A 12212-nucleotide genomic window follows, 5' to 3' on the forward strand; every position below is an offset into this window, starting at 1 on the left:
TCAGTAGACACACTCTTTTATATCACTTTGGGTTTTGCACTTTTTTTTTAAGGCTAAAATGGAGTCACTTATGCTAAGCCCCAACATCAACAAATTAAGACAATGCCTAACCTCATTGCAGTTTCAGCCTCTCCCAGGAAGGTGACCTTTGACCAGTCAATCTGGAATTACTTGGCCAGCACTCCTGAGATTGGGGTCCCCTCCCCAACAGGAAGGTGACCTTGCCTAGAAATAACTCGCCCTTTGCTAGAACAACTTCCCTGCCTGCCTCCTTCTGCCTATAAAAGTCTTCCATTTTGTGCAGCTCCTTGGAGCTCTTTGGAGCTCCTTTTTATCTGCTGGATGGGATGCTGCCTGGTCCCTGTTTCATTGAATTAAGCCAGTTAGATCTCTAAATTTACTTGGCAGAATTTTTCTTTTCTCAGAGAATTTAGGGAGGAATGTGTTACCTGTTCATAAGAAAATAAAAACAAAATCAGCGAAAAAGAAAAAAAGTTAAAAAGAACACTGGAAAAGCTCATTAAATTGTTGGAAGTCAAAAGCATGGTAACCTGTGGCCAGTAGTGCCTGAAGAGACTTCTGAAGCTACAGAGGTTTTTGGACTCATCTGGGTGGCTCCATGGGCATATTCATTGTGTGAAATTGCACAGAGCTGCACATTTAGGAAGTATTCATTTTTCAGTCTGTACGTGACACTTGAATGAAAGTTTCCTATAATTAATCAGGCTGTCCTGGAAGAGGACATGAAGATGAGGGGGAAAATTGCATTCCCTCTTCCTAAGCAGGAAAGGAGAAGAAACCTAACCTCTGAAGTTCCTGTTTTAAAGCCAGCTGAGCATTTACATCCTGCTGGAAATCTCTCCCTGTGAGCCCCCAAAATTGCCTTCTCCCCTGACACCTGGGCTGCCTGAAGCTCCAAGTAGAGGGCAAGCCTCAGCCTGTGGACCAGGAGAAGGAGACAGGAGGAGAGCCAGCCTGACCTGGTCCAGCCCACGCTCTTTGTCCCTCCAGATCCACTGGGCATCTTTAAGCCTCATCCTACCCGGCTTCTTGGCATCTAAGGGAGCTGGGGATGACTCCCTCCTTCCTGAAACTCTCTCTTGCTTTGTCTCTCAGCTGCCCACCTTCTCCTGATTTCCTTCTGCCTCTCTTTGGACCTTCTCCAACTGCTGACACTCAAGCCATTCCTCAAAAAATGAAACCCCCCAGGATGCTACTGCAGGTCCTCCATCTCTAACTGCTGCCCGCGTGCTGGCAACTACCGCAGCTTCATCCCAGGTCAGACTCCCTTTGGCTCTATTTCTGTGTCTCCCAACAGCACCAGTCAGGCATGCAGGACAAATAGCCTCACACAGTCACTCCTTGATGGCCCCTCTGCCCATCGTGATTCTCTGTCTTAGTAGCCATGCAGTTAGCTGTCCACAAAGAAATCTGGTGTCACTTTGATCCTGAGTGACCTCAACCTGCAGCAGCTTGAAGGAGGGCTTCGGTTCCCAGCCAGAGATTGAGGTCAGGTCTCAGTGGTGAGAGCACCACCGAACACCCATGGTCAGGAACAAGACTCTGGCCCTTCAGCTTTGCAGAAAAAGAATTTCCACAAAGACGGAAAGTAGTGAAACAAGTAAAGTATTTATTAGAAGGAAAAAAGAGTACAATACATGTAGACAGACACATGGGCAGACTTAGAAGGAGAGTCCATGAATTGCACGCTTATGGAAGTTTGAATTCTTTTTATGGGGCATTCCTTCCAGGTCTCCTGTGGTCAATCATTTTGATCTGCCTGGTTCAAGGTCCATATTTGGTATATCTCTGGATCCTCCCATGAGGATGCACATGCATTTCTTAGCCATGATGGAGTCTACCAAAGAGGGCTATGGGTAGAGCGTCTTAGCATCACTCCTCTTTTGACTTCCAAGGAGCCTTTCTGCTCATGTGTAGTCAGGGAGGTCTCCTGACTTCGAGAATGAGAAATAGTGATCTTCTATCTGGGCAGGGGCCAATCTCCTCTCTGAATTGTCCTGCTGTTGATATTTTAGAGTTTCGGTCCACAAGGAATGCATCTCCAATTGCTTTACTCTGGGTAGAGATGGGGGGAGGGGCATCTACCTCCTGCCTCAACCTCACCTTCACAGGCACATCCCATGTCACCAAATGCTGCCAGTTCTCCTCCAAGTACCACTGGAATCCCTCCCTGCTCCCACGCCCACTGCCCTGGACCAGGCTTCCTCTTCTCTCCCTAGGTCATTGCCAGAACCTTCAATGACACTCTCCCAGCTTCTGCTCAGGGATCCTCTAAATAAAAGATATCTGATCTCGTCCCTCCCAGCTGCTCACAGCTGTTCAGAGGGGCACATTCCCCTTAAGATAAATCAGTCAAGTCTCAAGCAGGGCTACATCTTAGCATCACCTGGAGAGGCTTTAACGATGCTCTATCTGGTCCCAACATGGGGACCCCGGATGTTGGTACTACTCCACCTGCCCACTGTGGTCAGCCCAGGTCCCATATTTCAAGGTCCCCGCTCACCTCTCCTAATTCCACATTCCTGATTCACTGGCTCCTGTGCTTCCAAGTCTCATACATCAGATATATTGCTCCCCGGCCACCTTCCCTGCCGGCTCTGCCTTCACCATCTTCAGGTCCAGTCTGGACTTTCCTTCCTTCCCTGACAGCTCTGCCCCCTGTCTGCTCAGATGTCCTTCCTTCTAACTCACCCCACTCTCTCCAGAGGCCTATTGACTTGTCTTTCCTCCATGCTGAGAGGGGGCTCGCATCTGCCTCTATCTCCTTGACAAAGACTCTCTCTTTGACCAAACTCAGCCTCCTCTGAGCCCTCGTCCACCTTGGCCTGTAAGGAATGAGACCTCTTAGCACAACTTCATGCACTTCCCACACCAACGCGAGAGGATGAGAAAAAACCAGCTCAAGACTGTATCCCTGGAACAGCCCAGACCCTCCTCAAGTTCCTGACTGGGAAAGCTCAAGACTGCCAAATAAATTTACTACCTGTTCCAGTTGATGGTGAAGATGGGACCCGTGTCTCCTGGTGTCTGGGGGAGGATAGGAGCTGACTTCCATAAGCTCCAGTGAGCAAACCCAGGGGCCTAATCACTCTGACCAGCTCCTGCCTGTTTTTTGCAGTTTTTCACTTCCCTGACTCTTCCCCGCCCCTGCCAGTCCCCTTTCCTACTCCCTCATGCGTGCATGCCTGCATGCTAAGTTGCTTTTGTTGTGTCCGACTCTTTGTGATGCTATGGACCGTAGCCCACCAGCCTCCTTGGTCCATGGGATTCTCTGGACAGGAAAACTGGAGTGGGTTGCCATGCCCTCCTCCAGGGAATCTTCCTGACCCAGGGATCAAACCCACGTCTCTTATGTGTCTCACGTTGGTAGGCGGGTTCTTTACCACTAGCACCACCTGGGAAGCCCTCCCTACCCCTTCATCCTCCCTCTAAAATGCCCCGTGGCCTCTACATGGAGGACTCAAGCTCAGTTTTACACTGGAGTCCCTTTCTCCTACTGCAGTGGTTCCTGAAGATCTGGCTTTACTGCCTTTATCTCCGGTCTGGCTTTGAATTTCTTGGACATCCTCTAGAACTCACGCTTGAGTGGAAGGCAGGCAGGATGTGAGCGAGCTCATCCCCACCTCTACCAGAATGAAGCTCCTGCCCTTGACCAAGCTCCTCCAAGACCCAGGAGGAGCTGGGCTGGCAGAGACGCTGCCCTCAGCTGGACTCCCCAGATGTATTGACTTTCTAGGTCTCCTGTAACTGGGTAGCTTAGAACAACAGAAACTTATTCTTTCATGGTTTGGAAGCTAGAAGTTCAAAATTGAGCTGTCTGCAGGGCTGGTTCCTTCCATAGTCTCTGAGAGGGGATGGTTCCCTGACTCTCTCCTAGCTAGAAGGCCCTGGCATCCCTTGGTTTTCCGTGGTCTTCTCCCTCAGGCTCTGTGTCTTCTCTATTTCTGTCCTCATAAGGACATCCATCATTGGGTTTATGATCTCATCTTGAGATCCTTAACAACATCCGCAAAGATCTTTATTCCAAATCAGGTCACATTCCAAGACTCCAGGTGGACATATCTCTGGGGGAACCACCACTCAACCCACTACCTCTGGGCTCAGCAGGCATCCACCCTTTTCCCTGGCATTCATGCTGGCATCTCCAAGATGATAAGACAGATCACGGGGAAGAGGGCCATCCAGGGAAGTCTCAGGAGTGTGGAAGGAACCTGAGAGCCCCCTCCCAATCCTGGCCGACACACCCTCCTTGTCTTTGTCAACTCCTCCTAAAGATAAGCACTCAGCTCAGGGTCAAGAGGCCTGGATTCAAGGCCTGGCTCTGCCCCTCGACTTGTTGTGTGATCTCTGGCTAGCAAGTCCCCTCTCTGGGCAGAGACAATGCTCCAGCCCCTCCTGTAGCCTGGGTTCTGGGACTACAGCATCTCCTGTTCACATCTCAGAGAGCCTGGCATCCTGCACAGACCCCAGCCTAGGAAGGTATTGAATGAGTGGCCCCGTGTGCTTGGGGGTGGTACATGCCTGAATTGGGCACGCAGCAGGCTTTGTGAAGCCCCTGAGCTTCCTAAATCATAGTGTCCCCATGGTGGCTGTGTGTAAATAGTTTCTCCCAGCATCAGTTGAGTTCCCTGCAGACAGTGAAGGCTGACACATGATGACCAGGTGCAGAGCAGTATGCAGTCAGCCAGGCACCATGAGGAGTTCAGTTTCTCTGGTAACAAGGGTGGGACTGTGAGCCCTCAGAGCTGGGCCTCCTGAAAAGCCACACATGGGAGATGCTGTCCATATCAGTACATCAGGGGATTTACCTTCAAAGGAGCCTGTAGGGCAGCAGGGACCCAGGAGGAAACAGGAGCTTCATCCCTGACATTTGCTTTGACCTCAGACCCCTCCTAAAGAGTGTAGAGAGAATGAGAGAACACACACCTGTCCACCGCATCCCTACATGAGATAGGCAGCCTTTCCTTATGGAGGTGACATCCCCCTGATACCCCATCAGTGGCTCTTGCTGGAGGACTCAGGATATGGTGCAGAGCTAGGACCAGAGGTGTGTGGCCATGCACATGCAGTGACTAAGGCAGGGGGGCAAGGAGAGGATCAGTATTTCTCAGTTCCATCTCATTTCAGTCTCCTGATATATTGATGAAATAGGTACCATTATTATCCCCATTTTATAGATGAAGAAACTGAGGCTCAGAGAGGCTAAGCAACTTGCCCAGAATACACAGTTCTTAAGCAAATAGAAAGTGAAAGTGTTAGTAACTCAGTCGTGTCCGACTCTTTGAGACACCATGGACTGCTGCCCGCCCTCCAGGCTCCTCTGTCCGTGGGATTTTCCAAGCAAGAATACTGGAGTGGGTTGCCATGCCGTCCTTCAGAGAATCTTCCCAACCCAGGGATCTAACCCAAATCTCCAGCATTGGAAACAGATAGGGCAGGACTCAAACCCAGTGGGTCTGACCTCAGAATCACTCTACCACCCTACCCTCGCCTCTGAGGCCAGGCCTGGGGCCCAGAGTGAGCCAAGAATGGAATAATGGATACACCACACTGGCTCATCAACCACACCAAAGTCTCTACCATCATATTATCCAAATAATGGAGTCACAGGACTGGAAAAGGTCAGTTTTCATTCCAATCCCAAAGAAGGACAATGCCAAACAATGTTCAAAATACTGCACAATTGCACTCATCTCACATGCTAGTAAAGAAATTCTTAAAATTACTTTTTAATTTTAAAAAGCCAGGCTTCAGCAATACGTGAACCATGAACTTCCAGATGTTCAAGCTGGTTTTAGAAAAGGCAGAGGAACCAGAGATCAAATTGCCAACATCTGCTGGATCATCGAAAAAGCAAGAGAGTTCCAGAAAAACATCTATTTCTGCTTTACTGACTATGCCAAAGCCTTTGACTGTGTGGATCACAATAAACTGTGGAAAATTCTGAAAGAGATGGGAATACCAGACCACCTGACCTGCCTCTTGAGAAACCTGTATGCAGGTCAGGAAGCAACAGTTAGAACGGGACATGGAACAACAGACTGGCTCCAAATAGGAAAAGGAGTACGTCAAGGCTGTATATTGTCACCCTGCTTATTTAACTTCTATGCAGAGTACATCATGAGAAACACTGGGCTGGAGGAAGCACAAGCTGCAATCAAGATTGCCCAGAGAAATATCAGTAATCTCAGATATGCAGATGACACCACCCTTATGGCAGAAAGTGAAGAAGAACTAAAGAGCCTCTTGATGAAAGTGAAAGTGGAGAGTGAAAAAGTTGGCTTAAAGCTCAACATTCAGAAAACTAAGATCATGGCCTCTGGTCCCATCCCTTCATGGCAAATAGATGGAGAAAGAGTGGCTGACTTTATTTTTGGGGGCTCCAAAATCACTGAAGATGGTGATTGCAGCCATTAAATTAAAAGATGCTTACTCCTTGGAAGAAAAATTATGGCCAACCTAGACAGCATATTGAAAAGCAGAGACATTGCTTTGCCAACAAAGGTCCGTCTAGTCAAGGCTATGGTTTTTCCAGTGATCATGTATGGATGTGCGAGTTGGACTATAAAGAAAGCTGAGCGCCAAAGAATTGATGCTTTTGAACTGTGGTGTTTGAGAAGACTCTTTTTTTTTTTTTTTTTTTTTTGAGAAGACTCTTGAGAGTCCCTTGGACTGCAAAGAGATCCAACCAGTCCATCCTAAAGGAGATCGGTCCTAGGTGTTCATTGGAAGGACTGATGCTAAAGCTGAAACTCCAATACTTTGGCCACCTCATGTGAAGAACTGATTAATTTGAAAAGTCCCTGATGCTGGGAAAGACTGAAGGCAGGAGGAGAAGGGGACAACAGAGGATGAGATGGTTGGATGGCATCACCGACTCAATGGACATGGGTTTGGGTGGACTCTGGGAGTTGGTGATGGACAGGGAGGCCTGGCGTGCTGCGATTCATGGGGTCACAAAAAGTCGGACACAACTGAGCAACTGAACTGAACTGAACCAAACCACAGCTGTGTTAGGACTGTGGGCCTAAAAGGGATATTTTTCTGTGTCCAAATGTTTGTTAGTATGCTTATATTATCTTTATAGGATAATCATCATTCAGAAGAGCTGGCACAGAGGACAAGCCAACCAATCACAGATTCTCTAGGCCCGGAAAAGTTACACACCAGCACTGTGTTTCTCTGCTTTCACACAGAACTGTTTTTAAACGACGTCTCATATCATTCTCTCATTTTCTTGCATTTCCATAAGCCTGCTCTTTACAGACACTATCTGCTCTGTTGTTCACAACCGTCTCAAAGATTCAATTGACAAACTCCGGTTAGATTCATAGCTCGGAGCTCTGCCATGTCTGTCGGCACTCATGTTCTTTCCACAGTGCCCAGTACAGTCCTGGACATTTACTAAGTGCTCGATATTGTTGTATGAAAAAATGGACTGACTGACTTGCACAACTGGTAAGTCCAAAGGGGTGCCTTCCTTCAGATATAGCAGGATCTAGAGGTTCTAGCAATCTCATCAGGTGTCTACCCTCCCTCTTTTGGCTCTGCTTCCTCGTGTTATCAGTTTCATTCTCAGGTATGCTGACTCCCTTTGGCAGCCAACATAGCCACAGGTGTTTTCAAAATCACTTCCACATCCCAGCTTCCTATGACAGAGAAAGCCTCATCCCATAAAGTCTTGAGGAAGACTCTGGTTGGCAGACTTGGGTCACATGCCCATCACTGAGCCAATCAGAGTGGCCTAGGGAATGAGGTATTCTCATTGGCCAGGTCTAGGTCAGGTCCCACCCACTCAAGCCAGGGCTAGGAATCAGCCTCACCCCACTCCAGAGCCCATCGAGGACAGGCTCTGTCATCAGAAGAGGATGCAGAAGGAACCATGCTGAGCAAACTTCTAGAAATCGATGCTGCCCCAGTCCCTAGAATGTCCCGACCCAGACTCTGGATTTTGCCCCCTCTCACCTACGCTTCCCCATCCTGATAAATGGGATACCTACCAACTGCTCTCTTCTTCGAGCCAGGAAGTTACATATTATTATTTTTCTAAGTTCTTTTCTCTCCCTTCCCCATGGGCCAATGGAAACTTAATGCATGTGGCTACTAAGTCCAGCGACCCAGCACTCCAGCTCCAGCCAAGCAGCTCCTTGACCCCCAGGTCCTTCACAACACTCACCATAGCTCTCAGAAACCTGGAACGAAGAAGGCATTATGCCCGTTTCATGGATAAATACACTGAGGCCAAGATGAATTATGATGTCTCCCCTAAGGACTCATAGGAAGCTGATGGCAGAACCAGGGCAGAGCCCAGGTCTGAGACCTTTTAGGAAATATACCCACTGTGGGACCACCCCATGGTTTATGGCCCTGTGCCCAGCAGACCACAAGCACCAACAAGCCAGGCACCCCCATCTAACTCCCCTGCTGCAGCCAGCCAGGGTTCAGGGTCCAGGGCTTAGGGGTTGCAAGCTTCCTCAGCAGGGGAGGGGTGGAGGCAAGTCTCCTGTGTGGACAGAGACCTACTGGCCACTGCTGAGACAGCATTGAAAACACCTTTCTTATACCACATCGTTTGAACCTCCCACTTTAGAGATTCTTTTTTTGGGGCGGAGGGGGGGGCGCTGCCCTGGGCCTTTGTCAAGGTGCACAGGCTTTTCACTGTGGCGTGGAGGTGGGGGGGGGCTTCTGTAGTTTTGGAGCATGGGCGCACAGACTCTAGAGCGAATGGATTCATTAGTTGCGGCCTGGAGGCTTCTCTAGTGGCCCCAAGGCATGTGGCATCTTAATTCCCTAACAAGGGATGGAACCAGTGTCCCCTGCCTTGGAAGGAGGATTCTTAACCACTGAACCACCAGGGAAGTCCCCTACTCCTGAGAGTCTTAATAATATTTATCTTTGAACTTGCACTTTGTAAAGTGAAGTTCAAAGGGATAATGGACCATGTTTTGGGGCCCAGAGTCACCTCCTTCCACCACCTCCCACATCCCAACCACCTAATCTGTGCCCTACCAGGCGACTGCTGTCGCCCTCCACTCCTGGGGGTCTGAGCATAGGCAGGAGACCAGATTAAGCTCTGAATTTCAGGGTGGCATGCTGGGCGCCCATGAGGATCTGCATTCACCCCACAAGTTTCCCCATGCCTAAGGGAGAGCAGCATTAAGTAGCAAAATTTAAAATCCCATGACAGGTTGCTAGAGAGATTGTTGAAGAATGGGAAAGGTTTTTCCCTGCTCTTTGAACAAGGGGCCCAGCGTTTTCATTCCCTACCAGGCCCTGCAATTATGTAGGCGCTCTGCCTCCAGGAGCCGCTGATCGTGCTGGTTGCAGACTCTCCAGAACTCCATCCTGGGCTTCCTACTGGCCACACTGCGACCCCTTCCCCAAGACTTCCTCTAGGGGAGGATGGGGGCTTCCTTTCTGGGGCAACCTCACCCCCAGCTTCAGGAGACCGCTCTCAGCCCCCATCAACCTCTCTGAGCTCACACCCTCCACTTTCCCCTCACCCCCACCCCCCATCTCCTTCCCATCCTCCCCCACCCTTCCCTGTTCCCTTTGCTTGATCTGTTCCTCCCAGCCTTTTCCTGGCTGGATCCTTGGCTCCCACTTCCAATGCTGCCTTCCAGGGCCCTCCTGAGTCCTGTTGCATTTCCTCTTTAGCACATCTATCTCTGAAGTTCCTTTCCTGTTGATTGATTACGAGTCTGTGTGACCCTGCCCCTCATGCTCCCTTCCCACTCCCTGAGGGCAGGGATCTTTCCATCTGGTTCACTAAGGTGTCCCCAGAACAGCGCCAGACACACAGTAGGAACCCAGGAAATATTGGGAGAAGGTGAGAGCAGAGGTGTGGCTTAGCATCTGGGCTGTGGGTCTCCATCTAAGGGGTGACTTACAAGATGCTGGCCCAAGACCAAGCTGGAAAGACCCCCACGGAGTCTGACTGAGCACAGCAGGGTGCTAGGTGAGCTGACAGGACTCACTGCAAAATGCCCACCTCCTTCTGTAACCCACTCTCGACAAGGTGGTAGCAAACACCAGCAGCCCAGAGAGAAAACCAGCGCTGTTTCAGCTTGAATGACGAGGGAGGAGGTGAGGTGTTCGACACACTCAATTATCACCCCAAACCCTATCATCGCTCATAATCTGCCAGAGATAAATCACAGGCAGGTAATTATTATGTCAGGCCAGGTAGCAGAGAGAAGTTTTAAAATAGCAGTCAAAGAACTTCCTGGTTAATTCAAATCCATCCTGACTCCCTCCAGGGGACAAAAGTGCTTTGGCTGTAGAATTGACCAGGCGTAGAGAAATGGGATTGCTCCATGCAGAATGGGGACTCCTGGACTTAATGTTTCTCTCTGTCAAGTTTCAGAATAGCACACCTGTCAGGAGTCCTAAATCAATGATCACCCATCTGGAGTAAATCATACTGCCATGATGTCCTATTTCCTGGGTGTCAAACCCAGACTCCCCCGTCTGCTTGCCAGACTGCACCCACCTCCACACAGCCAGGCCTCAGGACCCAGGCCTCCTCACTTAGTCTCGCCTTGGGCCCTTGGCCCCTGGGTGTCCCGCACCAGCATGCTCGCCTCCATTCCAAGCGCCACCAAGGCCCAGCTCAAGCCACTTTGCCCCAGGCTATCCTGTACCCCAGGTGATCTTGAGGCCCATCCCAGGGTCTGTCTTAGGAGGAATTCCCCCAAAAGACAACACTGGGTTTATCTGTTCCTGTACTGGGGCCAGCTCCAGGGCCTTCCTAGAGCTAGGTCTCCCCATTATTTCTTTCTTTCTTTTTTTTTTTTTTTAATATTTTTATTCATTTACTTATTTGACTGCACCAGGTCTTAGTAGAGGCATGTGAACTCTTAGATGAGGCATGGGAAATCCAGTCCCCTGACCAGGGACTGAACCCAGGCCCCCTACACTGGGAGCATGGAGTCTTAGATACTGGACCACTGGGAGGTCCTAGGGTCTCCCCATTCTTGTAAACTTGAACAAAGCTGCCCTCTGGGGCTGGATTCTCTGCCCAGCAGCTGAAACCTCTTTGGGCTAACTTAAGCTAGAGAAGTGAAGGAAGGGGTTGCTGGAGGGATGCTGGGCATGGGGAGGTCTCTTGGGGAGGCACGGGGCAGGACACCCAGTCCACTATGAGCTGAGCAGACCCTGTCCTGGGCAGAGTAGCCTCAGGCGGGGCTGGATTCAGCCTCTATCACTGGAATATGGATTCTGGGCTCTGGTTGACCCCATTGAGGACCTTCATGGGCTCCAGGTGGTGGTCAGGTCGTTCCTCACATCCGTCCAGGTGTAGATCCATTGAGATATGGTAGGCACTGCATCGCAGTGGCTCAGACGAAAACCCCGGGCTTAGTTCTAATGGTGCCTGACCATGGGGCCAGAGTCACACGCACAGCACAGGACACATCACAGAGGAACAGCATTCTGACGGGTTTGGGTCCTGGGTCACAAGCTGGCCCCATGTAGGGCACAGCCCCAGCCATGCAGGCTGAGAACACAGAAGGAATCAAGAGAGGAGGGAATGGGTGCTGGACAGTCCTACACCAATACCATGAAGGTGGTCCCTGGATCAAAAAGGGGGCAGAGCAAAATCAGGGTGGTCCAAAGGCCTGGGGGCCAGAGTTCCAGGCTCCTCTTCTCCCGGGGCTGGTTGTGAACAGGGCACTCAGCTTCACCACCTCTGTTTCCCAGGAAAGAAGATCCACTTGGCCAGGCCTGAGTCCAGGGCATGGTTGCCAGGGCCTGGCTGGCTGAGTACCAAGGACTTCCTAGAGAAAGTGCAGGACTTTGAGGGAGGAGAGACGTCCTGCCAGCAGCTGCTAAAATGTCGGTGCTGCTACCATTGCAATCCAGGTCACCCTAACTTTTCTTACCCTAATTAATAGTTGCACACTTTTCCTTTTAATATCACTAGTATATGATGCAATTCCATGATGAAGGTTTATCTGAGCAGACAACTGCCCTTGTTGTGTATCCTCCCCTGACCTCTGGAAGCCAGAGCTAAGCCAAAGCCGGGGTTGTCATTGTTTTCCTTCCCTTAGTGTGGTGGGAACCAAATCACCTGACTTTAGCTCAGATTTCTAACTAGTCAAATCAACATGCCTTTGGGGCTTCCCTGGTGGCTCAGTGGTAAAGAATCTACCTGTCAATGCAGGAGACACAAGTTCGATTCCTGATCCGGG

The sequence above is a fragment of the Bubalus bubalis genome, chromosome 18 (assembly GCF_019923935.1).
Source record: "Bubalus bubalis isolate 160015118507 breed Murrah chromosome 18, NDDB_SH_1, whole genome shotgun sequence".
NCBI lineage: Eukaryota > Metazoa > Chordata > Mammalia > Artiodactyla > Bovidae > Bubalus > Bubalus bubalis.